The sequence below is a fragment of the Pleurodeles waltl genome, chromosome 9 (assembly GCF_031143425.1).
Source record: "Pleurodeles waltl isolate 20211129_DDA chromosome 9, aPleWal1.hap1.20221129, whole genome shotgun sequence".
NCBI classification, from domain to species: Eukaryota; Metazoa; Chordata; class Amphibia; order Caudata; family Salamandridae; genus Pleurodeles; species Pleurodeles waltl.
In genome coordinates, this window is record NC_090448.1 from 406,920,353 (window position 1) to 406,947,118 (window position 26,766).

General features: G+C 43.5%; 1 protein-coding gene across 1 annotated transcript in view; it reads left to right on the plus strand.

The window, feature by feature from the left end:
• The window catches only part of LOC138259410 (girdin-like), a 632,998-nt gene that overhangs the window by 309,958 nt on the left and 296,274 nt on the right, over positions 1–26,766 (plus strand). The window lies entirely within an intron of this gene.

Sequence of the window (26,766 nt, forward strand, 5' to 3'; positions counted from 1 at the left end):
CACCAGGGATGAGGTGCAGGCGGGTGCCTGCGGGTGGTGGAGGGCCTCGAACTCGCAGCAGCAGCGAGGGCGGGGTAGAGGGCACGGACGCAGTCAGGAGGAGTTGAGCGGCATGGGGAGTGAAACTTGACCTTAAATTAGGTCGGGGTGACTCTTTGCACCGCGCAGCGGGCGCCATTAAGAAGGGGAGGTAGAAGGGAGGAGCAGCTGAAAGGCGGGAGCGGTGGGCGAATGGGGGCGCGAGGGGGGCAGGGACGCAGGGGACGCAGCGGCAGGAAAGGCGAGCAAGGAAACTGCTTCAAAGAATCCGAAATACGGGCAGAAAGAGGATAAAAAAGGCAAGCAGAAAAGGAAAAAGAGGCTGGGAAACGGAGGCAAAGTAGTAAACAAAGGCGCAAAAGAAAAGACAGTTACAAGACAGACATACAATACTTACGGCAACCACTAGACACCAGGGATGAGGCACAGGCGGTTGTCTGCGGGTGGTGGTGGTACTCCAACTCGCAGCAGCAGCGAGGGCGGGGTAGAGGGTACGGTCACAGTCAGGAGGAGCTGCTCGGGTGGGGAGTGAAACCTGACCTTAAATCAGGTCAGGGGTCACTCTTTGCACCGCGCAGCGGCCGCCATTAAGAAGGGGAGGTGGGAGGGAGGAGCAGCTGAGAGGCGGGAGCGGTGGGCTAATGGGGGCGCGAGGGGGGGCGGGGATGCAGGGGACGCAGCGGTGGGAAAGGCGAGCAAGGAAATGGCTTCAGAGAAGCCAAAAAACGGGCAGAAAGAGGATAAAAAAGACAAAAAGGCAAGCAGAAGAAGAAAGAGGCTGAAAAACAGAGGCAAAGTAGTAAACAAAGGCACAAAAGAAAAGACAGTTACAAGACAGACACACAATACTTATGGCAATCACTAGACACCAGGGATGAGGCACAGGCGAGTGCCTGCGGGTGGTGGAGGGCCTCGAACTCGCAGCGAGGTCGGGGTAGAGGGCACGGACACAGTCAGGAGGAGCTGCGCAGCGTGGGGAGTGAAACCTGACCTTAAATCAGGTCAGGGGTCACTCTTTGTACCGTGCAGCGGCTGCCATTAAGAAGGGGAGATGGGAGGGAGGAGCAGCTGAGAGGCGGGAGCGGTGGGCGAATGGGGGCGCGAGGGTGGGTGGGGCCGCAGGGGACTCAGCGGCGGGAAAGGCGAGCAAGGAAACGGCTTCAGAGAAGCTGAAAAACAAGTAGAAAGAGGATAAAAAAGGCAAAAAGGCAAGCGGAAAAGGAAAGAGGCTGAAAAACAGAGGCAAAGTAGTAAACAAAGGCACAAAAGAAAAGAGTTACAAGACAGACATACAATACTCATGGCAACCACTAGACACCAGGGATGAGGCGCAGGCGGTTGTCTGCGGTTGGTGGAGGGCCTCGAACTCGCAGCAGCAGCGAGGGTGGGGTAGAGGGTACGGACGCAGTCAAGAGGAGCTGCACGGCGTGGAGAGTGAAACCTGACCTTAAATCAGGTCAGGGGTCACTCTTTGCACCGCGCAGCGGCCACCATTAAGAAGGGGAGGGAGGAGCAGCTGGGAGGCAGGAGTGGTGGGTGAATGGGGGCGCGAGGGGGGTGGGGCCGCAGGTGACGCAGCGGCAGGAAAGGCGAGCAAGGAAACGGCTTCAGAGAAGCCGAAAAACGGGAAGAAAGAGGATAAAAAAGGCAAGCAGAAAAGGAAAAAGAGGCTGAAAAATGGAGGCAAAGTAGTAAACAAAGGCACAAAAGAAAAGACAGGCACACAACACTTACGGCAACCACTAGACACCAGGGTGAGGCGCAGGCGGGTGCCTGCGGGTGGTGGAGGGCCTCGAACTCGCAGCGAGGGTGGGGTAGAGGGCACGGACGCAGTCAGGAGGAGCTGCGCGGCATTGGGAGTGAAACCTGACCTTAAAGCAGGTCAGGGGTCACTAGAATGCTCTAACAGAGCTGGTTTTCATCATAAAATCCAGACCCTCTCCTCCCTCCTTTCCATGATAGGATTGTGACCTTTAAGTGGCTTCTCTCAATTATCTCCTGCAAATTACAATCACCCTTCATTTTCTGACAGTCCCACCTCACATTCCTTTGTAACAAGCAGAGTAATTCTCTGTACATATGATCTGCTATCTTTAGAATACTGGCCGTTCACCTGGGGCGTATCATGATTGGCTTTATTGGGCCAACCTAGAGCTGAACACCTGCTGTGTGTGAATCAGTAAATACATTTAACCTGCTTTTTCACAAAGTTAGTGTATTAGTGTTGACAGCACAGCTCAGATACCGAAAGCGGCAAGCCTTGCTCAATGTTTCAGAGCTGTATTCAAAATAGCACTAGCTCAAAGAAATATCAGGTATATTTAATTCACTTTACATAATGCAGTCAGATAACAGGCGCTCCGCCCTGCGCTGAGCCAGATAAATCGCACTATGATATAGCACCTGGGCACTGTTTACTCCATGGGCCTCCTTTTATCGAGCAGTGCTGAATCTGATGAAGGCATCTTAGTTCACTATACACTCTGGTCTCAGGAAGTGATGACCTATAACCCTGAGATATGTTCCATATAACTAAACGATGAGATACCCAGAGGCTATATTTATGAAAGCTTCCTTGGTGTCACTGATATCACATCTTCAGCTCTTTTCCCTTCAGCTCCTAATTTTGAACTCTTAGTTTCCAACTGTCTTGTGTAAGAAATTGGATTGTTCGTTGACTGGGGTGTGAACTCTGGTCAAGCAGCAACCAGAGTCCTTGTCAGGGTAAAACACAAACAAACCCCAAATTAACCCATGCTCCACCCTTTGGTAGCTTGGCACAGAGCATTCAAGCTTAACCTAAAAGCAAAGTTATGTCTAACACTTCAAGCAGTAACAAACTGAAAACACACCATAAAAGGAGCCCATAGCAGAGTTAGGAAAATAGAGCAGATTTTAATAAACAACACAAGACCAGAACAACCAAGATCCAATTAGTAGAACCAGAGATATTGAATTTTAAAGTTTCTAAAGAAAATAGCGACAAAAGGTATACAGCACCAACTGCGGATATCAGGTCGCGCTGGACCGGGACAAAGTCACAAGTTAAGGCTGACTGTGATGGAGCGTAGGTTGGCTATGTGGACCTAGTTAGGACTGCTGAACAAAAGTACCTTTAATCCTGGTTTGTGTAATGTTATGTTGATCCATGTCGACGATGCGTCGTGCAGCTGAGGCAATGAATTGATTCTCAGATGTCGCGAGGCTGCAGTGCGAGGTCCTGTTGCATCAAAGCCAAGGATCCCATTGACAGGGCTTGCAATGGAGAGACCAGTGTCGAGGATGTAATGCGCAGACAGTGAGTGTGTTGATTCCGAAGAGCTATGATGTGAAATTTGTCGTCGTCATCAAAGCTGCAGTAAACAAGAGATGCGAGGGGCTGCGATGGAGAGGCATCGCGTGGCAGCAGTTTCCAAAACGATGCAGGTTGCTGCAGCGATGAGAGTCTTTGTGATGTGTGCAATCCATACATGGACCAAGTTAGGCCTGCTGAACAAAAGTACCTTTAATCCTGGTTTGCCAAATGTTGCATGGATCCGCATCAGATGCGTTGGCCAGCCAAGGTGATGCATTGATTCTGAGATGTGGTGAGACTGCTGTGCGAGGTCCTGTTGCATCAAAGCCAAGGATCCCTTTGACTGGGCTTGCAATGCCAAGTTTGATGTTGAGAATGCGAAGTGCAGTCAGGGCGATGCATCGGTTCCGAAGAGCTATGAAACAATGTCCGTCGTCAAGGCTGCCGTTGACAAGAGATGCGAGGGGCTGCGAATTGGAATCATCATGTGGCAGCGGTTTCAAAGGTGATGGGGGCTGCTGCGGCGATGTAAGTCTTTCGACAGGTGCAATCCATGCAGTGACGATGATGTATTGAATCTGCTTGTATTTGCACAGCAGAGAAACTGCGTTGGTTTCAATGGATCCACAGGCTGGCAGAGCACACGAGGCGCACTTGCAAGGGTCCAGGACTTGGGTGGCACCACTTGGCATGGCAGACTCACAGATGGTAGAGTCCAGGTGCACATGCAAGGTTGTTGTAAGCCTGTCAGTTCCCGGAGGCTGCAGATCAGGAGGCCGGCCAATAAGCTGTTGGTGTCAATCTGTGTTCTGAGTTCAAGAGATGTATGTCAGGTCATTCTCACTCTGGCAAGAGGGCAGCTGGATGCAGGTCAGCACAGCAGAGCAGGAGTCCAGCAGAGTGGCTGTCCTTCAGCAGCAAAGCAGTCCATCTACATGGCAGAGTATCTACAGGTCCACAAGTGTACTACAATGGTAGTATCTGAGGTCCATCTTTTATACCCTGGTGCCCTGATTCTGGATGAGAGGAGAAGCTTCTAGACAGTGGCTTTGAAGTGCAAGGAGTTCCCTGCCTCTCCTGCCCTGGCTCTGGACTGGCTGGAGTGACAATGCAGGGTTGCTAGGCCCATTGTGTCTTGACATGACACAGCCTATTCAGATGTAAGTGAGGCTGTGTCCAGCTTCACCCTTCCATCCTGCCATCAAGTCACATCCAAGCTCCCATTATCCATGGCTTTCGAGGAGACATACAAATCCAACTGTCAACTACACCCAGTCATGTGACCAGAGACAGGCTGCAGTCACCAGATGAAAATAAATGGACATCTTTTTTAAAGTGGCATTTTCAGAACTGCAATTTAAAAATCCAACTTCACCATAAATTAGGATTTTAAATTGTGATTCCAGAGACACCAAACATGAATCAATCATCTCTTCTCATTAAGAAATGATACTTATGAAATGTAATAAGGCAATTCAATTCATAAAGCTTTATTCGGCACATACAAATGACCATAAAAGCATGAACAAAGAAGAAAAAAAAAAGACAACAGTACGTATTTACAAAGACATTGCAATTAAAACTAACAGTTATTAATTATAGTTAATGGCTCATTGAGTAATACATATGATCATTCATAAATATATAAAATGAATATAAAATACATTAAAAACTCATACTTTTCCTGGAATTGATGCACTGATTTAAAAAGGTGGCAGTGTAAAAACAAATATCTGCCGATTAAAAATTAAAGCCATGGCATGTTTAACCATACGTGTTTCGTATTTAACAAACAGAGGTTTCAAAAATACTATACGAAAACATGTATACAGTTTACAGAACAGCAGAAGGTGCACAGTGCTCTGTGTAGATACATTATCGCACCTACATGGCCCAATCGGGTGTTTCATAATGTTTGGATGGGCTACTAAACAATGTGCCATCCCAAATCTTAGTCTGGTTAGCACAAATTTATGTGAGTTCCTAGTCACCATAGTTATGTAAGATGGAAAACCCTCCATTAGATTGTATCTATTATAAAAAATGACGGAGGACAATGATCCGGCTATGGTTGCTCGTTTCCTTTCTGCATAAGTTAGGAATATACTTTTCATTTCTGATTTGGAGATCGTGGTTGCTGCACTAGGATTATTTAAAATATTCAGATTAAAAATGTCTGAAAAACAGACAACAACATATTTAACCCAGGGAATATCTCGATATTTATCCAAACGTAAGCAATCCTCAACAATAGTTCTGTTAAGTAGCTTCTCATCGCCAAGCCAAAAAGACCGCCAGATCATCAATGGTCTAAGTGATATCAGATCAGTTAAATAATTAATGGCTAATTCGCGATGGCTTAATTCAGTTGAGGCAGAGATGGGCAAAAACAGGAGCTTTTTTAAAAACATATTTTCCTCCAACTGTAAGTTGTAGGTACAGCTATAACCCCATACTCCTGCCCCATACAGAGCAATAGTCACACATCTAGCTTGGTAAATCTTGAGCATATCCCTGGTTCGACGATCCCCAACTTTTGCAGCAAATCTATAAATACCATAAGCATTTTTTGCCATTTTATTCCGGATGTTATTAAATTCATTGTTCCATTTCCTGTCGTTAGAGAAGGTAATACCTAGGTAACAAAATTTATCCACCTGTTGCACCTTTTCGCCGTCTATGAAAAAGGCATTTAACGTTTTAGCTTTAGCTCCGCAGGTCATGGTATGCGTTTTTCCCTTATTAATTACTAGTTTTCTATCTTTAACAAAGGAGGAAAAACTATCCATTAGTCGTTGTAATCCGACAGGTGTTCGAGAGAGTAAAACAGCGTCGTCGGCATATAGTAACACCGGCACCGGAACACCGTTGATCTGGGGAGCATCAGCATTAACCTTTTTTAAAATATCATCAATTCCATTAATAAATAAAATAAATAAAATGGGCGCCAAAACACAACCCTGTCTAATTCCTCGTGTAACACAGATTTTTGGAGTACATTCTCCTCTGGTTCCAAAACGTACATTGGTTTTCAATTTCTCGTATAACCTAGCGAGGAAAAAGATTATGCCTTCTGGGGCTCCTAAATTTAACAGAGTTGGCCATAAAATGGAATGATCTACCATATCGAATGCGCTGCTCAGGTCAGCAAAACAAAGATACAGGGAACCGGGTTTCGCTTCAGTATACTTCCCGATCAGTAGATCAAGATTGATGCACTGGTCGAGCGTACCTCGTCCCTTCCTAAAACCATACTGGCTATCAGCCAGTATGCTATCCTGCTCAGCCCATTCCTCTAATCTTACTAACATTACTCTACTCATAACCTTGACTGAAGAGTCAAGGAGAGAGATCGGGCGGTAATTCTTAGCGTCAGATCTACTTCCCTTCTTATGAATTGGCACAATGATTGATTCACCCCAAGTTACAGGGGCCTCGGCACACGCGGCAACATTAAAAACAATGGTTAAAAGGGGGCCCCAGACATCTGGCGCAGCTTTATAAACATCTATAGGTACCCCGTCCGGGCCCTGAGCTTTCCCTCCTTTGCTAGCCCATATACCATATTTGACCTCACTAACGGATATATCCAAAGGCAGAGTAGGCCACTTATTGGGACTAGGATCATTGACTTTATCAGAGTCAAAAATGCTGGAAAAATGTGCAATCCAACCCTCGCTAGAAACATTAGAAGTCAACTGTGGTGTTTTTTCATCCCTTAGAAAAGGCGAGTTGACCGTGGCCCAAAATAATGTACAATTTGATAATTCAGCAGCTTGGTTGAGGGAATCCCAAGCCTGTTGCTGCAGTTCACCCTTCCTCTGTTTGAGCGCACATTTATATTCCATTCTTAATTTATTTACCAGTTTTATGTCCCTGGACCTCGCTGCTAAAGCCTGCTTGAGGCCAGTTAGTGCGGAAGTGCAAAGGTGATTAAACCATCTTGGTCCGTTCCTACTTTGCCTACTATTGCGACTGGTAAACTTGGCGTCAATAGCTTTATTAATTTGGTTAAAACAATATAAAACCCTCTCAGAGTCAGAACTATTTTTTAAAATAGAAGCAATGTCCAGCAGGCTCTCATTAATTATGGAGCTAGTTAAATCATCGGCTCTTTCACCAATCCATCTTAGCCTTACACCATTAGTCCTATGTGGTTCTACATTAGAAATAATAATTCCCACATCCACCGAACTACCGGCCCAAAGGGTAGTGTCCAGAATAATACGGTTGTGGTCACTTAGGGTAGTTACTTCAATTCTTGGTGGATCACAGTAAGAACTAATATTAGAAGATGTGATCACATGATCAATGACCGAGCTGGTGTGCCGTTTTTTAAAAGTGGGAATGGGTAAACCATTAACATCTTTACAGCACTCCACTATTTCCAGGTCATAGCAGCCCATGAACTTGTGCAGTGCTTCTCCATAACTGTTATGTCCAAAATGCGGGACATCCCAGCCGGCACTGTTAGTAACCCCACAAACCCTTTGTGTAGACAAATCGCACAAAGTAGTATTGAAGTCCCCTACCCAGATGAAGTCAAATACAACATTCTGTTCCAGACATAGATTTTCGACAGCGGCGGCTAAATCTGTTACTACTTTAACCCGGGTAACATCAAAGATGTTATTATAATAGTTAATCAATAAAACATTATGATCTTTGTCATCCACAAGCCAGAGGATCTGCACAAGGTCCCCTACAGGTATATACTTTTTAACCACAATAGGACGACAGATCGTTACAAGTATAAGGAGACCGCCTTTCGCTCTACCTATACCACCTCCCAACGCCGGTAAATTGTAAGAAACGAATCCCTCATAGTTAACTTCATCTTTACACCATGTTTCTTGAAGACATAAAATGTCATGGGCATTAACAAACGTTAACCATCCCTGATCCCTCTCCTTCGATTTCAGCCCTGCCACATTCCAACAAACAATAGTAATAGTATCCTTACCCCTAACACAATTACTATCAGGCCCCACACCATTGTTTCGTCCCCAACTCGCATTCTGGTTTGAATTGCTTATGTCCCCACAATCGGGCGGTGCCCTTATATCCACCGCCAATTCAATTTCTGTGTTGTTGGGCATTTCTTGGGCCATGGTATTGTCTATACCGATATCCACACAGGGAGTAATAATCACCTGGGGTAAGAACTGCCCTCCCTCATTAAGTCAATCAATTGCATCCAGAGAACTTAGGGGTTGAAACCGGTTTTGCATTGAAATATCAGGGTATAGCCTGTGTGTAACAGGGCATAATCTACTTCCTCTACTCCCATAGGGGGCATTATTATGATGGCTGTAAAAGAAAGCAAGCGAGCGGGCACACACATTATTATCAGTAATTGGTAATGAGGCAGCTCTTAGTAATACAGTGGCAGCATGTTGAGGGTGTTTAAAGTTTATAATAACACAGTCACCACTAAAACTTTTCTTAGAGCTCCCTATCCAATTTACCCTTCTGGTAGTCAGAACTTGATCTGAGAGTTCAGTTAGGAATCCACAATGCCTGTGCATCCAGGAAACGGTTTTATTTTTTAAAGACTCGTGGGTTTCCTGATAATTCCCCTTTGCAACAGGGGGAACATTAGCTAAAACTACCACATATGGTGCGCAGTCAGGAGGGAGATTAATGGCGCGCCTTCGCCTTACCTCAATCCAATCCTCTTTTCTATCTATCTTATTATACCAAACATGAATCAATCATCTCTTCTCATTAAGAAATTATACTTATGAAATGTAATAAGGCAACTCCAATATTATCCTTTAGGATAGGTAGGCCTTACAGTAGTGAAAAATGAATGTAAGAGTTTTTCACTACCAGAACATGTAAAACATAACAGTACATGCCCTACTTTTCTTTAAATACATTGCACCCTGCCCTCTGGGCTATCCAGGGCCTTCCTGAGGAGATGGCTTATATGTATTAAAAAGGAAAGTTTGGGCCTGGCAAATGGCAGCTTAAATGGAACACACAGACTCTGCAATGGCAGACCAGGACATGTTTAAAGGGCTACTTATGTGGTTGGCACAATCTGTGCTCAGGCCCACTAGTAGTATTTAATTTACAAGGCCTGGGCACATGTAATGCCCCTTTATTAAGGACCTATTAGTAAATTAAATATGCCAATTGGGCATAAGCCACTATTACCATGTTTAGAGGAGAGAGCACAAGTACTTTACCTCTGGTTAATAGTGGTAAAGTGTGCAGATTCCTAATACCATCGAAAACAATGTCAGAAAATGTGGAGGAGGAGGGCAAAAAGTTGGGGGGAAGACCACGCTAAGGCTGACAGGTCTAGCTCCTTGTAAACTCCTTCACATAAGCACGAGCTCCAACATTCCAGTAGTGATATCACTGGAGGCTTCTGCTCTGGCTGGCACTAAAACATTCTGCACAACAATACATTTACAAAACTTGTCATAAAGAAAGTGACTAGGGCTATTCACCATCAAAACCTAAGTACTACAATGCAAAAGGTTTTGCATCTGGGCATGCACCAAGTATTTAAATCCTTCATAGATTAACCTATTGGCTGCCTCATTAACGTATCTAAAAATTATGAAAAGATGTCCACAGGACATCCTTATGAGGTATATATATGTTGCGGACAGCCAAGGGCCCCCTGTTAGTTGTTGCTTTTAAGTTGTTTCCCCCTTTGAAGGGAAAAACTCCTCCTTGGCCTTAGCATGAGAGGAAGGAGTTTTCCAGTGCTCTATTTTTTCTGGCCACTGGCAAACTTCCTACTGAGGCTGCCTCATGCTCACTTCCAGACCTCTTCAATAATATGCGTGGGGATGAAGATTTTCCTATCATCCCTCACACCAATCCTACCACCCCATCAACAAGAGGAATGAATAAGGAGGTGCATGTTGGAAAGTAGGGACAAGGATTTTTCTTAGTCACTCCACTTCCAATCCCCACATATTAATTACGTTTGAGACAGCTCCTTCAACTTCGCTTCCCTGCTTCTCTGACCAAGAGAAGCATTGGGAAAGTAAGTAGCTGTGAGTCTATGCCACAGCTGGGTGTCAGAAGCTATTTATATTTCCTTTATCCTAAGAAAAATATCTAAACAACATGAAGTTCCTTTGGTGGGGTGGAGACATACATGTCTTCCAGTCAATCAGGAGCATGGGTGCTCTTTTGGTTTTGTGTCATAAAAAATCCAAACAGTGCCTGCTTTCTTGCTGAAGGAAGGGGTTTATCATTTTGAAATCAAAGCCACAAAGTGTCTGGCTGTTTGCTGGAGGGCAAACACATCTGGGCCGCCAGTGAGGAGCTTAGACACCTTATGAAAAAATCCATACACTGCCTAGCTTCTTGCTGGGATGCAGACACAAGCGTCTGTTCCCCAGCAAGGAGCCCGGACATGGTTTTTTTTTTACATAGCATCAGAAAAAATGCAAACACCACCTAGCACCTTGCTGGGGTGCAGACGCATACAAACACACCTACTCATGCCAGCTTGGAGCCTTGGCGCTATTTGGATTTCTTCTTAGTCTTAGAAAAATCCACTCCACACCTGGCTCCTTGATGGAGTGCAAACACCCACACGTTTATGTGCCACCAAGCATCCCAGTTGCTGTTGGATTTTATTTTAGCCTCAGAAAAAAAACAGAGTCTGACTTCTTTCTGAAGCACAGGCACACAGTTTTATGCCCTAGAAAGGCGCCCGATACTCTTTGGATTTTTTTTATCCTAAAACAAATCCCAAACAGCACCTGGTTTATTACTGGGGTGCAGCCTCACGGTCTCAAATTCAGTCAGTGTCTGGCTCCTTACAGAGGCACAGACACACACACATCTGCACACTGAGCGAGGACATTGTTTGGATATTTTATTAGCCTCAGAACAATACAAACAGGTTTTGGTTCCCGCAGAAGCACATACACACATTTGTGCACCCCCGTGAGGACAACAGACAGTGTTTGATTTTTTTTCTTAACCTTTAAAAATCCAAACCGCTCACACACACACTTGTCACTGAGGACAGAAGATTCTGTTTGGATTTTCCCTTAACCTCAGAAAAATAACACCTGGCTCCTTCCTTGGGCACAGACAGACAGTCTCTCTCTCTCTCTCTCTCTCTCTCTCTCTCTCTCTCTCTCTCTCTTCCCCCTCCCCTGCTAATCAGCACATGGATCCTTGCTGGGGTGCAGACACATATGTGGGGCATGGACAGTGCTTCTGTTTTTTTTTTGCCAGAGAAAAAATCCAACCAGTGCCGGACTCTTTTGTGGGGCACAAGCACATACAAACACATGTCTGTGCCACTGCGACAAGCCTGGAGTATGCTTGAAATTTTTGTTAGCCCTGCCTGGCTCCACACATTATCGCATATACACACACACACACACATTCTGTTTAATTCAATAGTCATAAGGACCGATATTGGGTGCAATGACCTACTTCAAAGGTATCAAACAACTTAACACAGTGTCAAATCGCACATCCCACATTGTCCCTTGTCACATGTTTTTGGTGCACACCCTACACATAACAGCTGTTTAATGATACTCCTGCTCAGCAAAAAAATATTTCTAAACATAGGGTGCACCTAAAGCAATAAGAAAAAATTCCAGTAGAGTTATCCGAAGTTCTTGTATCTACTGCAAAGATAGGTTGTAGCTTTAGTCAAAAAGCAACGTGTAATAGGGCAGTGGTTTGAAAGTATAAAATCTGGCATGCACTGATATCAAACTGCATATTGTTCTGCTCTTTAAATCATTCAAAATAAATATTAGGACAATATTTGAATATATCCTAAAAGTTCACTAATTTTATAAGAACATGCCTCTTCTGTTAAATATATACTTCCCCATGCTGTGGGCATGTTATTGTTTACACTCACTGTCTGCAAGAACATTGCCCTTAACATGTGAACAAAGTCAAAGCAACATAAAGACTCTGAATTCCTAGTAAAAGCATTGATACTTCTAGGTTATTTGAAAAAAAACAATCAGATCAGTTTATATTGTATCTCAGTGCAGTCCACCATCATTCGTTAATTGCATATGAGGATCAAATTGCAGTAGTGACGTATTCTGGGACTGAAAACTGACCCTAATTGCTTTTAGTAATGTTTATAAAACCACAAACAATTTTCAGAAACAAAAACTTCAAATTCAATACCCTCACATATATATCTTTTATTTTAATAGATAGAATTTTTTTTAATGTGCATAACAAATATTTGGATAAATATAGGATTATGCAGCTTTCCCTTTCAAATATCTGTCTTTTCTGCTGCTAGCATGTGTTTCTGGTAAGCAAAGTGTGTTTAAATGCTGTGTTTAAGACTGCAGTTCCACCTCCTGTCTACAGGGGCAGAGCTGAGCAAAAATATAAACATACTTGGTAAAACACAGGTCCTCCCAAGGCAATTTTTTTAAAAAACTGTAAAAATTGACCCAGATGTTCCTGAAGTCATTTTTGTTATCATTTAGAAGACATTGCCTTGTGGGGACCTGGGTTCAGGTCCTCACAGTGCAGTCAAGTACCCAAAGCAACTCTGCCTAGTTCCTTGCTGGAATGAAAAACATATGTATGTGCAGCAGTGAGAAGCCCAGACACTGTTTGTAGTTTTTCTTAGACTCAGAAAAAAGCCACACAGCACCTAGTCCTCACACGTGTGCACGTTATTTAAGAGCCTGAACTCCACTTTAATTTTCTCTTACCCTTAGAAAAAATTCAAACTGCATCAGACTCCTTGCTGGAACTCAGACACACTCATATCTGATCCAAAGCAAGGAGCTCAAACTCTGTTTGGATTCTTTCTTAGTCTTAGAAAAAAATCCAAGCAACACATGGCTCCTTACTGGATCACAGGCACAAATGTTGAGCCCTGACAGTGTTTGCATTTTACTTAGCCTACAAGACAAATCATACTGTGCCTGGCTCTCTGCTAGGAAACAAGGACATACACATACATGTCTGTCCACAGACAGAAGCCTGGACACTGTTTGGATTTTTCTTAGCTTGAGTGAAAATCCAAAACATGTTCCGCTCTTTGCTAATGCTGAGACACATACGTGAATGTGCACCAGCTTGGAGTGTGGATTTTTTTAGCTTCTGAAAAAATTCAGAAAGCTCTTCACTCATTGCTTAGGTACACACACACACACACACACACACACATCTGTATGCATGCGTGGATTCCTTATTCTCTTTGTATTTTTATTAGTCTGAGAAAAAATCCAAACAGTGCCTGGCTGCTTGCTGGGGCGCATGCACGTACACACCCACACACAAAGCTGTGCCATAGCAACAAGCCCAGGTGCTGTTTGGATTTTCGTAAACCTGAGAAAACATCCAGACACTTCCTTTCTCTTTTTGCTTCAGTGCAGACACACACACATCAGCTCTTGTGCAAGGAGTTCAGGAGGGTTTTGGATTATTCTTCTCCTGTGAATTAATATAAACTGTTTGGATTTTTTTTCTGCATCAGAGTGCACACACACATCTGTGCCATAGCAACAAGCCCAGGTGCTGTTTGGATTTTCGTTAACCTAAGAAAAAATACAGACACTTCCTTGCTCTTCAGGGCAGACACACACAAAGCCATCTGCTCCTGTACAAGGAGCTCGGGTGGTCTTTGGAGTAATCTTCTACTCTGAATTTTGGGCTTTTTTTCTGAATCGTAGCACACACACACACTTCTTTGCTGGGGTACAGAAATACTACCACCCTATATAATTCTGCACACTACATACCTGAAGGAGTCCTGGGTGGTGTGGGTTGGGGAAATGCCACCAGTTTTTCTTACCCAGAATTCCCTTTCTAGTTGAAACAATGGTTAAAAATGATTTTCTTACATATTTGTGGCAGAGAATTACATAATGTCTGGGGAACAGCAAAAGTCCCACCACACAAGGTTTCCACAAGTCTTCTCAAACAAAACCTCACCCCTGTATGGGGGGCCTATTTTAGTTAATAGGAACTTTCCAAATTGGTGACCATATAAAGGCAGTATACTCTCAATGCTTTCTTCACAGGATCTCAATTTTGGGTTTTGCTGTCCCATGCGGTAGGGCCACCGAAACACATAGCGTACCATTTTTATAAGTAGTTAGTACGGGAACACTGGATGGTAGGGCTTGTGTGATTTCTCTAAAGTTCTGTAATTGTCTGTCACACAAAAAGAATTGTGGGGAATGCTGTATAATACATTTTTGGGGGATTTATGCAGGCTGCAACACTCTAAATTTCCCATATCTTCTAGATTTCAGAAATGCCTGTAGTTGGTAGGATTCCCTGAGATCCAGCCGACATTGTTCTCAAATACAGCAGACGTCCCTTTGTGGAATTTCCCTTATTTCTCACACCCAGCCTGTCGGTACCCAAAATTAATTTTAAAGCTTGCACGTTCAGAGACCTACAGCAACAACACTGCGGTTCAGTCTTGCCTGGGATATCTTCCTACAAGAAGGAGCCTGTAGAGAATTACCGTGTTCTGGAGAAAACAAATTGATTTTGTTTTCAGAGTGAACTCTCACTCTACCAGAAAGCTGTCAGCTTGTACATAGTGCTAAACTATGGATAACAATGCAAGATCTGAGATAGTAGTAGGACAAGCAGTGCTGCTGAAACTTTTCACTTAAAGTGAACCTCATTTCTAGATTCAACACTGAATTTGCAGGGGCACACGGCAGACAACATGTTTCTTATGAACGCCCATCAAATTAAAACTCAATCGTAGCGTGACTGCATCCTCGACAAATGTTTCAGTGTTGGTTAATCCCAGTTCGTACACCTCATGTGAGGTTAAGTTTAAGAAGCCTCTTACTCAAATCATGCAGTGCATCATGATTATCATAGTTCTCCAGTATTGGATGTTTCATAGATTCATATGCTTGAATCATCCCTGTCATCGAGGTGAGAGTCCCACGGTAACCTTAAACATACATAGTAATTGTATTACACTAGGCCTCAATGGCCTACACATACACTGTTATAGCCTATCCATGTTCTTTTATAAAAAAGAACTAAATCAGAACCACAATCAATCAGGCGACAGCGCCCACTAGAGCACTCGCAACAGAGTCTGTTTCCCTCAGATTTTCTACCGCACAGCGTGTGAAGGAAGTCTCCCTAAGCTCTGCTTAGCTTCTTTTTTCTGACCGGAAAATTTCTTTCAGAGATTTTGGATTTCCAGTGGACAGCTTGTCCCAACAAACTAAAAAATTACTTTTCAGAAATTGTGACAGTTGTGGGAGAAAAAGACTTCATATTGATGACCCCCACAAGAAGTGCATATACTGCCTCCATCCAGACCATTAGGTGAGAGATTGCAAGATTTGTCGCACCTTCAGTCATAAAACCCTCAAAGACAGAGAGGGTAGACTTTTGTTATGGCTACAAAAGCAGAAGGCTATGGAATACCCTTCTTCTGAAGAGAGTGAAGCTTTCTCACAGACTTCTCAGTCCCTAAAACGGCATAAAAGTGAAGAAAAACTTTCTACAGAACCTCCAAAGAAAGTTTAGAAAAACAAAAAGGACAAGAAAGCTCTACCTCATCATTGTCAGAGGCCCGGTTAAAAGCCTTCAAAAAGGTTCACTCAAATCCTACAACACGTTTGGGGAAAAAGGCACCTCTAAAAAATGCTTCTCTGTCTCTGTCACTGAGTAAAAAACCTGGAAAATACTCTTTAGACTCTGACAAAAAAGGCTTGTCGACGACCACGTCTAGAGTAACAACGACGCTAAAGTCAGTGTTCACCACGGCAGTGTCCCCTATGATAGTCACGTCATCGCCACTATCGTCGACAACGATTATCACAGCTAAAGTCTACAAAAAGGCACCGTCGATGACTATTCAGCCATTAGCTTCGCATGCACCGACGAGTAAATCGACGATGAGACAGGCCACCTAAGACTCCGTTGACATCAGACCCGTCAACGACACACAAAGTGAAGACCACATCGACGAGGGACCCGTCGACGTAACCATCCATGACGCAACCGCCTATAACATGTCCATCGACGACAGGCTCGTCGACGACACAACCGTCGAAGATGGACACAGCAATGAGAGAACCGTCTACAACTGATCTCACGATGCACACTTCAGGAATGTCAAGGTTTCTTCCTCTCTCTCTAATACCTGTAGGAAAGAAGGCATCTCCAGTCCTACCAATGGATATTGCCCCAAGTAAGGTGTTACCAAATCCTCCTCAACACCTACCAGATGACGACTATGACGGATCCTCTCAAGATGATGTATGTTTGCAGTGGCCAACAGTCCGTCACAACTTAACGTCAAATGTGAGGGCCTGGATGACAATGGTGATGATCAGGACAGCTATTCTTCAGCAAAAGTCCAACCAGATCCGTCTTTTTCCGCATATGGGGACGCAGACACCTCTGTCCCTATGCCAAGGTCTTTAGTGATAGCTCTCCAAAGCATGTTGCAGGACTACTACAGAAGGTTCCTGCCCTCAGTTCTAGCAACTTGGACCACACAGCAGTATGACCTACGGGCGGGACTCCGGACCCCTCTCCCTAGCCATCCAGGGACACCGCTCAGACCAGATACGGACATCACTTTTGTACAGCGCCTCAGGATGACCCTCAATCGACAGATGAAGAAAGAGAAGAGGGAGAAATACCTGAAACAGCTCCTAGTGATTTGGATGAATACCTGATTCCTACACCATCACCACTGTTAGCAGGACCCTTGGATTCACCCCCAGAGGACATAGAGGGATTCCATATTTTATGGAAAGAGCGGCTAAACGTTTCAAACTGCCCATTCTTTCTCGGGAAACTGATTGTTTCCAGTATGACTTTAAGGAATCATCAAAAAAGTCAGGGCCATACCTATAGGTGACTTTATATGGCAGGAAGGATTGAAAGCGATGAAAAACCCAGCTACAATACCTTCCCAGATCCCGCGTTTAGAGAAAAAGTATAAAGCCCCGGAAGATTTTTCCAGCTTGTTTAATTACACAACCGAAGGCGGATTCCGTGGTATCTCATGCGGTGCTACGCCACTCAAAAAACTCTTCAACACCAATGACATCCCCAACAGATAGAGAAGGTTCTCCTCAGTAGCAGCAATAACAGTCAAAGCTACCAACTCGTTAGCCATTCTAGGCAGATATGATCGCCAAATGTGGGCAGACATGTCCTCTTACGTGGACCTCTTGCCCAAAGATGCTAAACTAGAGGCAAAGAAAGTGTTGCAGGAGGGAGAGCGGATCGTAGCTGAAGTGATTGATATCTCACTAACGGGATTTAGACAACTGGTGGGGGCAGCGGTGTTGCGCAAACAGGGCTGGCTGAAATCTACTTTTTAGGCCAGAGATTCAAAGTAGGATACTTGACATGGCATATGAAGGGTAAAGCCTCTTCGGCAAGCATGTGGGTGAACTGTTACAATCCATAAAGGCGGATACAGACACAGCCAAATCCCTAGGTACGTTGCAGTACAAAAGGCAGCCATTTTGAGGGGCTAGAGGCAGAGGAAGTTATTCCTTTCAAGATGGTTTCCAAGAATATAGACCAAAATACCAAACGGCTCAAGCAGGTTTTCGACAGCAGTACGACAACACCATCAGCAATACCGATTACCACCTACAGCTGCCTATAGACACCCCATGAGGGGAAGAACCGCTCCCCGTGGTAGAGACACGGGTAGAAAACAATGACCATGCATTCATACCAGCTACCAACCCCACCTGTGTTGCATAGATTGGAGGCCCCATTGCTTACCACATCCTTCAGTGGTCGGGGATAGCATCAGACAGGTGGGCACTAGATATAGTGTCCAGGGGACAGACTCTAGAATTAATTCAGAAGTCTCCAAATACCCTACCGAATGGACCACCACCTCCACGGTTAAAACAGCTCCTCAAGGAAGTATATGCAATGTTACACAAAGGGGCAGTAGAACTTTTTCCAACTCTGCACAGAAACCGGGGATTCTGTTCCCGCTTTTTTCTAGTAAAAAGGCCTTCGGGGGATTGGCGGCCCATTCTAGATTTGAGGTCCTTAAACAAGTTCCTGAAAAAACTTATGGTTTGTATGGTAACACTTCAGGACATTCTATGCCTCTTGAACACAGGAGATCACATGACATCTCTAGACCTCCGAGATGCATATTTTCATATCTCAATACATCAAAACCATCGGAAATTTCTCAGGTTCAAGGTAACTGGTATCCATCTACAGTTTTGTGTCATCCCATTCGGAATAAAATCGGCCCCCAGAATTTTTACCAAAGTGCTAGCCCCAGTAGCGGCTCACCTACGACAGCTGGGCATACAAGTCTTTTCATGTCTGGACGACTGGCTCATAAAGCCACCCACAGGAACTCGGGTTGTAAACCACACATCCACTTGCCTTCAGTTGTTCAAAACTCTAGGTCTTACCATCAATTATCGCAAGTCACACTGCCATCCCGCACAAAAGCTGAACTTCCTAGGAGCGATACTGGATACTAACCAAAGCAAAGCATTTCCATCTCAAGAGAGACAACAAAAGATTTCCAAACTAGCTCAGAAGCGATCAACAAGAAAGTTTGTTTCAGTTCGGAATTACAAATCATTCATGGGAATGATTTCTTCATTTATTCCACCGATCCCAAATTGCTGACTGCACATGCGGTCTCTACAGGAGCAACTAGACACCCAGTGGCTCCAAGAGAATGGATCCTTCGAAGATCGAATTCTCATCACACTGGAAATAAGAACTGCCATGTCTTGCTGGGGAAAACAGACCAACTTATCCAAGGGCCTTTCTTTTCTTCTACAAGTGCCGCAATATATAATAACAGATGCATTGCTCGAAGGTTGGGGTGCCCACCTTCAAGATCTGTGGATAAGTGGCAACTGGACACAAAAGGACAAACAGCTTCACATAAACAAACTGGAGCTGAAAGCAATAGATCTGGCGCTGGAGGCTTTCTTACCAAGAATACGGAACTAAACAATTCTCATCAGAACGGACAATACCACATGTATGTTTTACCTGAACAAACAGGGCTGCACAAGGTCCTTGCAGCTTTCACATCAAGCTCAGAGCATATGGGAATGGGCCATAGAGAACCACATTTCTCTGAAAGCAGAACACCTGCCAGGGCAAACCAACCTCCTAACGGATGCTTTGAGCAGGACTTTCATCCCGTATCACAAGTGGGAACTCCACCAACAAGTTCTCAACCAACTTTTCCAAAAGTGGGTCAAGCCGAATCTGGATCTTTTTGCCACGTACAAGAACAAGAAATGCCCATATTACGCAAGCTGGCATCCCCAAAGAGGGTCGTGGGGGAAATGCCTTTTTGATGAGATGGTCAGGAATCTATGCCTACGCTTTTCCCCCAATTACATTCATCCCCACAGTGATCAACAAAATGAAAGCAGAGTGATGTTGTCTCCTCCTAGAAGCACCCAGATGGCCCAGGCAGGTCTGGTTCACAGAACCCCTGTGTTAGGAACAACCACATGTTCTACTCAGACAGACAGCAGCCCTACTGACCATTCACCAGGGTCAAGTCAGGCATCCAGATCCTTCATCGCTACCTTTATCAGCCTGGCTCCTGAATTCCATGAATACTCCACCTTGAACATTTCATTGTAATGTAGACAAATCTTGTTCAAAGCCAGAATGGACATCGCCAATAAGACATATAAACTAAAATGGAAGAGTTTCTGTTTGTGGTGTGCTTCTGAAGGAGTCCATCCTATGTTGTCGACCCGGAACAAATACTTCCTTATTTGTTACATTTAGCAAAATCTGGGCTTTCTTACTCCTCAATATGGGTATGTGTGGCGGCAATTTCAAGATTCCGCCACTCTCAGCACAGCTACTCACTGTATTCTGCCAGGATTGTGAAACAATTCCTCAGAGGTCTTTTTAGAGTATTTCCAACGGTACGTAAGCCTCCACCGTTATGGTCTCTAAACATAGTGTTTGGACAACTAATGAAGCCTCCCTTCGAACCAATCCACAGGTCAGAGTTAAAATTAATCTCTTGAAAGACGTCGCTTTTACTGGCTCTCACTTCAGCAAAAAGAGTGAGTGACCTACAAGCCTTCACTATCAAAGACCCTTTTCTTCAGTTCACTCCAAATGGTGTAATACTTTGAACAAATCCTAAGTATATGAAAGATACCAATACCTGACAACTACAGTTACAGGAAAGTAACTAACTTTTTTTCCATGTATACAGCTCCAGTAAAACTACTTTCTAGCATAATTTTGTATTATATAGCCATTCCAGGAAGTGGGCTTGATTAGCTCAGCAGTGTTTATTGGCGATCCATGGACACTTTTATCTCTCTCTATTTTGAGTTTATCAGAAAGAGATAACCACACTTTTAATTTATATTTTCTAGTAATTACATTTCATAGGCCCTTATTATGAGTAGTGCGTTTGTTTCTAATAAGTGTGCAATGAGTTTTGTGATAGTTACCTTATCCGTTCACTTTTCCCCATATGAAATTCGGCAGGTGCAACCTGCTGAAATTTACAGGGGTAACATCCTTGGCAGATACAGGAATATGGTAATTTTGATGCACAAAACACAGAAATCTTTTATGCCCCATTTTAAAGGGCACACCTTGTAATAAGCAAAAAAAATGATTGTAGCTTTTAAATTTCAAATCTTGGGGTGTCAGATTGTAAAAGGTGCACTAATTATTGTGCCTTTAGCCAGGCCACTGATAATTAGGGCTCCTGTAGCCTAGTGCAAACGTACCTTTGAGCAAGGACTCTGGAATTATGGTGAAGGTGATGTAAATAATGAGGCATCACTATGGCACTTTCTGGGGCATTTCTATCTGCCTATCATGTAGTAGACATGTATGCAAGAGTGTCCCAACACAATGCAAAGTACAAAGCTTTCTTAAAAAGAGAAGTACACTTAGCATATTTTATTGTAAATAGCATTCACAAACAATTAATGGTTTTCTTCCTTTCATGGCAGCACAGGAACACCAGTTTAGGAAAATCATCCCTGCCTACTCCCAGAATACAATAGTTTGTGTCAAAACATACAATATTGCACAGGCCTACACCTTCATACTTTGTCATGAGATTAGTCGTTTGGCACATACTCACACTTATTTTTTCCTATTTTAGTTTAGGTCTCAGCCTATGTCCTTCTACCAAGCCACTTGGCATTTTATTCCTTTTATTATTCTAGCGAGGCACCATTTTAGTGGTGATGTTTTATTATTCGTATCTATTGTCCTTCTCTGCTTTGCACAGGTTTTATTCTGTGCTCGCATCAAGGCTACATTTGATAGATTCCTGGGTATTGCCAGTCCAGAGAGTACAGTGTTTTACACAGAAAGGCACATGTCATGTCAGGGCAGTTCCTAGAATACTATAACATCAGGCTGCCTTAGTTTCCTTATATAGAACACTCCAGTCAGATCTGCCTGTCGCCTTTTCAGTTTCAACAGAAACTTGCTGCTTCCTCTTCTGTCACGGAGGAGGATTTCCAGAAGACTAACAAACCTCTCCTTTATCTTCAACACAGGTATGGGGCTCCTACTACACTCCCGGTACTAGATGGGCGGATTAGGGCTATCACTGCTACTTGCTCTCATGTTGGAATCTTAGTAGTGTATGTAGGAATATTGGTAATGCTATTGTACAGATATGGTGGTACTATTTCCTTGTTTCACTTTCTTGTAATAATGTCTGGTTTCATCATCCTTATAATCACACTTCATGCCTTTTTTACGTAGGAATCATTTGCTTCAAAAAATCCTATTGAACCACGATATGCTTCGGTTTGTCATTTCATCTATGAGACTTGTGTAACTGAGAGAATGGGGCAAAACCTGTTTCCCCCATGACTTCCCAGAGGAGTCTAAGATTGTCATGCGATGGGCTGCCACAAATCACTTTTACCTACAGTATCTGTGAGGTGCTGCTAGCTGGCCAGAAGGGTTAGGCCGACAGCTACCACACGGTTTAAGATCGGACTGGTGCTGCTGGCCTAAACTCAGTAATCTCGTCATTTTGGTGAGTGACTCACAACAACTTCTTGTAATAAAAGGCATAGTACTTTTTGTATCCCAATTATGTTTTAAAACTGGTGTTCATGTTGTATTTACTAAGTGTGCACCAGTTGACGTGTTGGAGTGCCTCTTTCCATTAAGTAAAACACTATCAAACAATACATTGTACATTACCTGTGTGTAATGTAGGTTTCTCACTAATAACCAGTGTAATACCTGCATATAGTTACTAACAACTGAAAGGTGATCAGTTATTTTGTGCAAAGTGTTTACTGCTACGTTTCCCCATGTGTACTGCAATTTGCTTATTTACTTATGATCCTTTCGAGCTAGAATCATTTTTTCGGTTGAAATCTGCACATCTAGTAGTGCACATAGAATATGTGGCAACTGTGGTAAATCTGTTATTATCTGGGGAAATCTGTGGCCACAAAACCTCTAGCCTTGCTCTTAGAGTGCATTGCCACCGTTTTTGAAAGCCTAAGAGTCACAGACAGAACGCTGAATGATTGGCCTCAAATGTCAGGAGACCTCCTCCTGCGGCCTAGCGGAACAACCCTGCAGGCATAAAACTAGAAAAGGAAATGTAGAAGAACTGCACACAAGGCATGTTTCAATATTAGTTATTCATAGATTTTATAGTCCATGTGAAGTTGAGCTTAAGTAATCTTATTGCCACCTTCCACTGACCTGGCACTGCTGGGTAGTCATAATTTAAGCATGTGATGTAGAAGAAAAAGTACCTGAAACTTTTCCAGCCCTATCAGGAGTGTGGAATTTAATAAACTATCTGCTTGTCAATGGGACAGGTTGCTTCTTAAATCTACTTCTCCTGTAAAAAAATCTACTTGTCCCTTTATTGCCATGTACTGCAGCTACAAATTACAGCAGCAACCTCATTACGTAAAAGCTCTGCTAATAGCCTCTCTGATTATGCCAGGGCTTATACTATAGTACTGCTTGAATACTAGCAATTTCAAGCCCTAGTATGGCAATTTTCTTATGTTGTCTCCTTTCTGCAGATCTACATACTGGGGCTGGAGGAAGCAGTAAGCAATAGGTTCAAGGTTGGAATGCCCTCGGGTCTGTGCAAGCCTACTATCTTGCATACTTTAAGGATTTTCACAAGCTGTTCTCTTATTGTTTCCCTTACTGAGAAAGATTGGTATTATCAATGGCAGAAGTAGTTCTTCCAGGGTTGGGAAAAAAAGTGGTTGGGGGGGAAGTGAACGTGTAAATGCTCAATAGATTTTCACATGAGCAAATCTACGCATGCATATTTGCTCGTGCAAAAATACAGTTCACAAATATTTTCCAGGAGTATGATTTCCTGGTCTACTTCTGTAAATTCTTGTGATAAAATGAATTCAAAGACATATACCATAGGTGGACTTTTGTGACTTTCTTTAAGAATTGGGCCTCTAATTAGATCTGCCGTTAACAAAGACATTTTGCTTTTATTACAATTCTATTTATCTATCTATTGACTGGCTATACTGTGAGTGATAACATTCGCCTCTTCCACAAGGATCATATTGGCACACAAAGCGGTTTTGCTCAGTGTCGGAAACTACTGTGGCAATGTGTGCTTTTTGAGACCAAAACTTTTTTGCTTCTTGCCAATGTTTGTTACAATGGTGAGGGCCTGGCAGCTTCCACAACAATAAAGTGTTACAAAAGCCATGTCAAAACAAAGCATGCATTGACAAAACCAAAACACTGACAACCAATGTCGTATCAGTCAGCTTTGCCAGTGCTTGTTTATTTTCATGTTTCCCATAATCTTGTTGAAAATGGTTAGACTCGTTTTCCATTATGAATATTTTTTGGGGAAGTACTAGCATGCATCAGCACATTTTACTAAATGATGCTTCAAAGTAATTTAGCAAAACTTTTTTTCCTACTTGTATTTTTTTCTGAACATTTTATTTTGAAAGCAAAGAATCCCCAATCTTGCTTACAATCTTCTGCAAACATTAGAATCTAATCAGAGAGTATTCTGGGAGCATTATAAGAAGCCTCATATTGTTTCACCAGAACCACTGTCAATAGTGCAGTGTGACCTTACTATGCTTATTTAGAGCGCTCACCCTAATAATAAAGGCTTTGCATTGATGAACCACAAATACAAGTTCGAAGAGTATTAATATATGGACACAAACATTACCTCAACTCAGACAGTTCCCTTCCCCATAAACTTGCAGTCAGAGGGTTTGTGCTGCAGGGGGGTGGGCCCATTTGTCCCAAGGAGAAAATAAGCATGAACGCTTGTTCTCCTTGACCCCAAACAATATGTCCTGGGCATCAGGTTATAGGATTTCCACACCACTGCCTGTATTAGTGTATTTCCTAGATTAACATGATTTTCTTCAGCTTCTTTTCACTTTAATTTGCTGTGAGAATCTCAGCTAGAGAATCTGCTGAGAGCATTTACCTATAGCGATGATTCTTAACCTGTGATCTGGGGACCTCTCTGGATCTCTGTCATCTACTCAGGGAGTCTGCAACTACTTGGAAAATTAAATAATATAAACTGATTCATACAATATATATAAATAAAGAAGCAAAATGTAAAAGTGAAAATCTTAAAACGTTCTGGTAATTGTGAAGGAATTAGAAATTAGAGAGTAAAAATCAAGTTGGTATCCTCAGATTTATTTGTGGGAGCAGTGCAAGCGCATCAAACAGAATATAGTATGGAGAATGAATTGCCTCAATTCAACTTGAAAAAGCTCCAACTGTCCCACTAAAAATAACATTATACGTTTTAGGGTCAAGCCTGCAACAGCATGGGCTAGTGCATGCTCTTGCTAGTGAGACACTGTTGTTTTCAGTAAAGGGTTCAAAGTCCAGCCATTGCTTACCATTTGTTGGATTCAAATTCACTCTTTTTGATGTCTCGTAATTGGCGAGCGCTGGCCAAACATCACTCGCCTCTGTGGAGCTGCGACCATGCACAGATTTATTCAATTTAACCAGTTCCCATCTGCTGCTCCAGACGCAATAGATATACAATTCCTTCCCTCTTCTAGCTCTGGAGCCCTGTCTGATACTCCTTTCTCCCCCACACTTTCCTCGTGTTCTCTGTATACACCCCTCCTCCTGCTGTCCCTGAGCTCTGTATTTTTGTTGCCTCTGTCGACGCTCGAGTGCGAAGGTAACGGTTATTGGCTTTGGCAGCGCATATTCTTCCAACTTTCAGTGTGCAGTGGTGGTTTTCCAGCTGGCCACTGTTAAATTTGAGCTGGTGGTTTCCGGTGCCCGACACCGCACTTAAAATCTCAACGAGGGCACTTGTGACAGCTGCCGCATCGTGGTGCTATTTTTGTAATTTAGAAATAAGCAGCACAGTTTTTGTTAAATTACTGAAAATAAATAATACGTCACCAAAGCCATTCTTATGGCTTTGGGGGCCTCACCCAGCCTAATTGCCACACTGGTAGCAGTGTGCCGGCTCGTAGCTGTGTAGGTGCTGTCATTGGCAGCGCTGGAAGGGGCAGCAGGTGGTGCAAGATGCAGGGACATCCGACAAGGGCCCTGGCACTTATTTTGTTTACAAATTAAATACTGCAGCTGGCTGTCTAGTCACAGCTTTACAGTTAGTAAACTTTGCTGTGTGCGCTGCGTAGATATCGTCACCCTTCAGACAACGAGGCCTTGTTACTATCATCTTGTCTCCTCAGAAAAACGGACGGGGTGGTGCGATGCGCCGGAGTAAGCCTTTTAGCTCCGCCGTCTTACAGCCAGACATCCCTCTACTGAATTTAGTGGCAGGCCAGAGGTTTTACTTGTCTCCTGTTTTCTGCATTCAGCTTATTTTACTTATGTTTCTTTTCCACCCCAGTCCTGGACTTTAAAAGATGGACCCTTTTCGGAAATGTAAACAGATTTAGTCAGTACTGTTGCGGCTTAATACGCACCTGGGTAACGCATTAGTTAGTGTTGAGGCTTCTAGGCTTAAGTGTTTGTGAAACAAGCACTTAAGCCTAGAAGACTCAACACTAACTAATGCGTTTGTTTCACACAGCTTGTCGAGTATAGTGTGGCTTCTCCCCAATCCAGAAGCACATGAGCATTTCACTGGTAGTGCAAATGCCATTATCGGATACCCTGTTCCAGTTCTGACGCCCTTTTAAGTGTTCTTGCCCTGTATGCTGTGTCTGCCATTCAGGTGGCTTCACAGTGCTCTACTACATCATAGCTCCCAATCTTTTACGCCACCTTGTCAGCCCTGACGTGACCCTCACCTTCGTCACCTAGTCGAGTGGCGCATCTCCACTGAGGCTTCTTCGGACACCTGAGGGGTACATTGAACTGGTATTACCAGTGTTTTTACCAAATCTACAAGAAACCGCTTCCTATACAATATTGTGCTACACTCTCAACCAGAATTGGGTTATAGTCATGGCTTGTGCAATTATGTGATTCTGCTACTCCAACTTTTC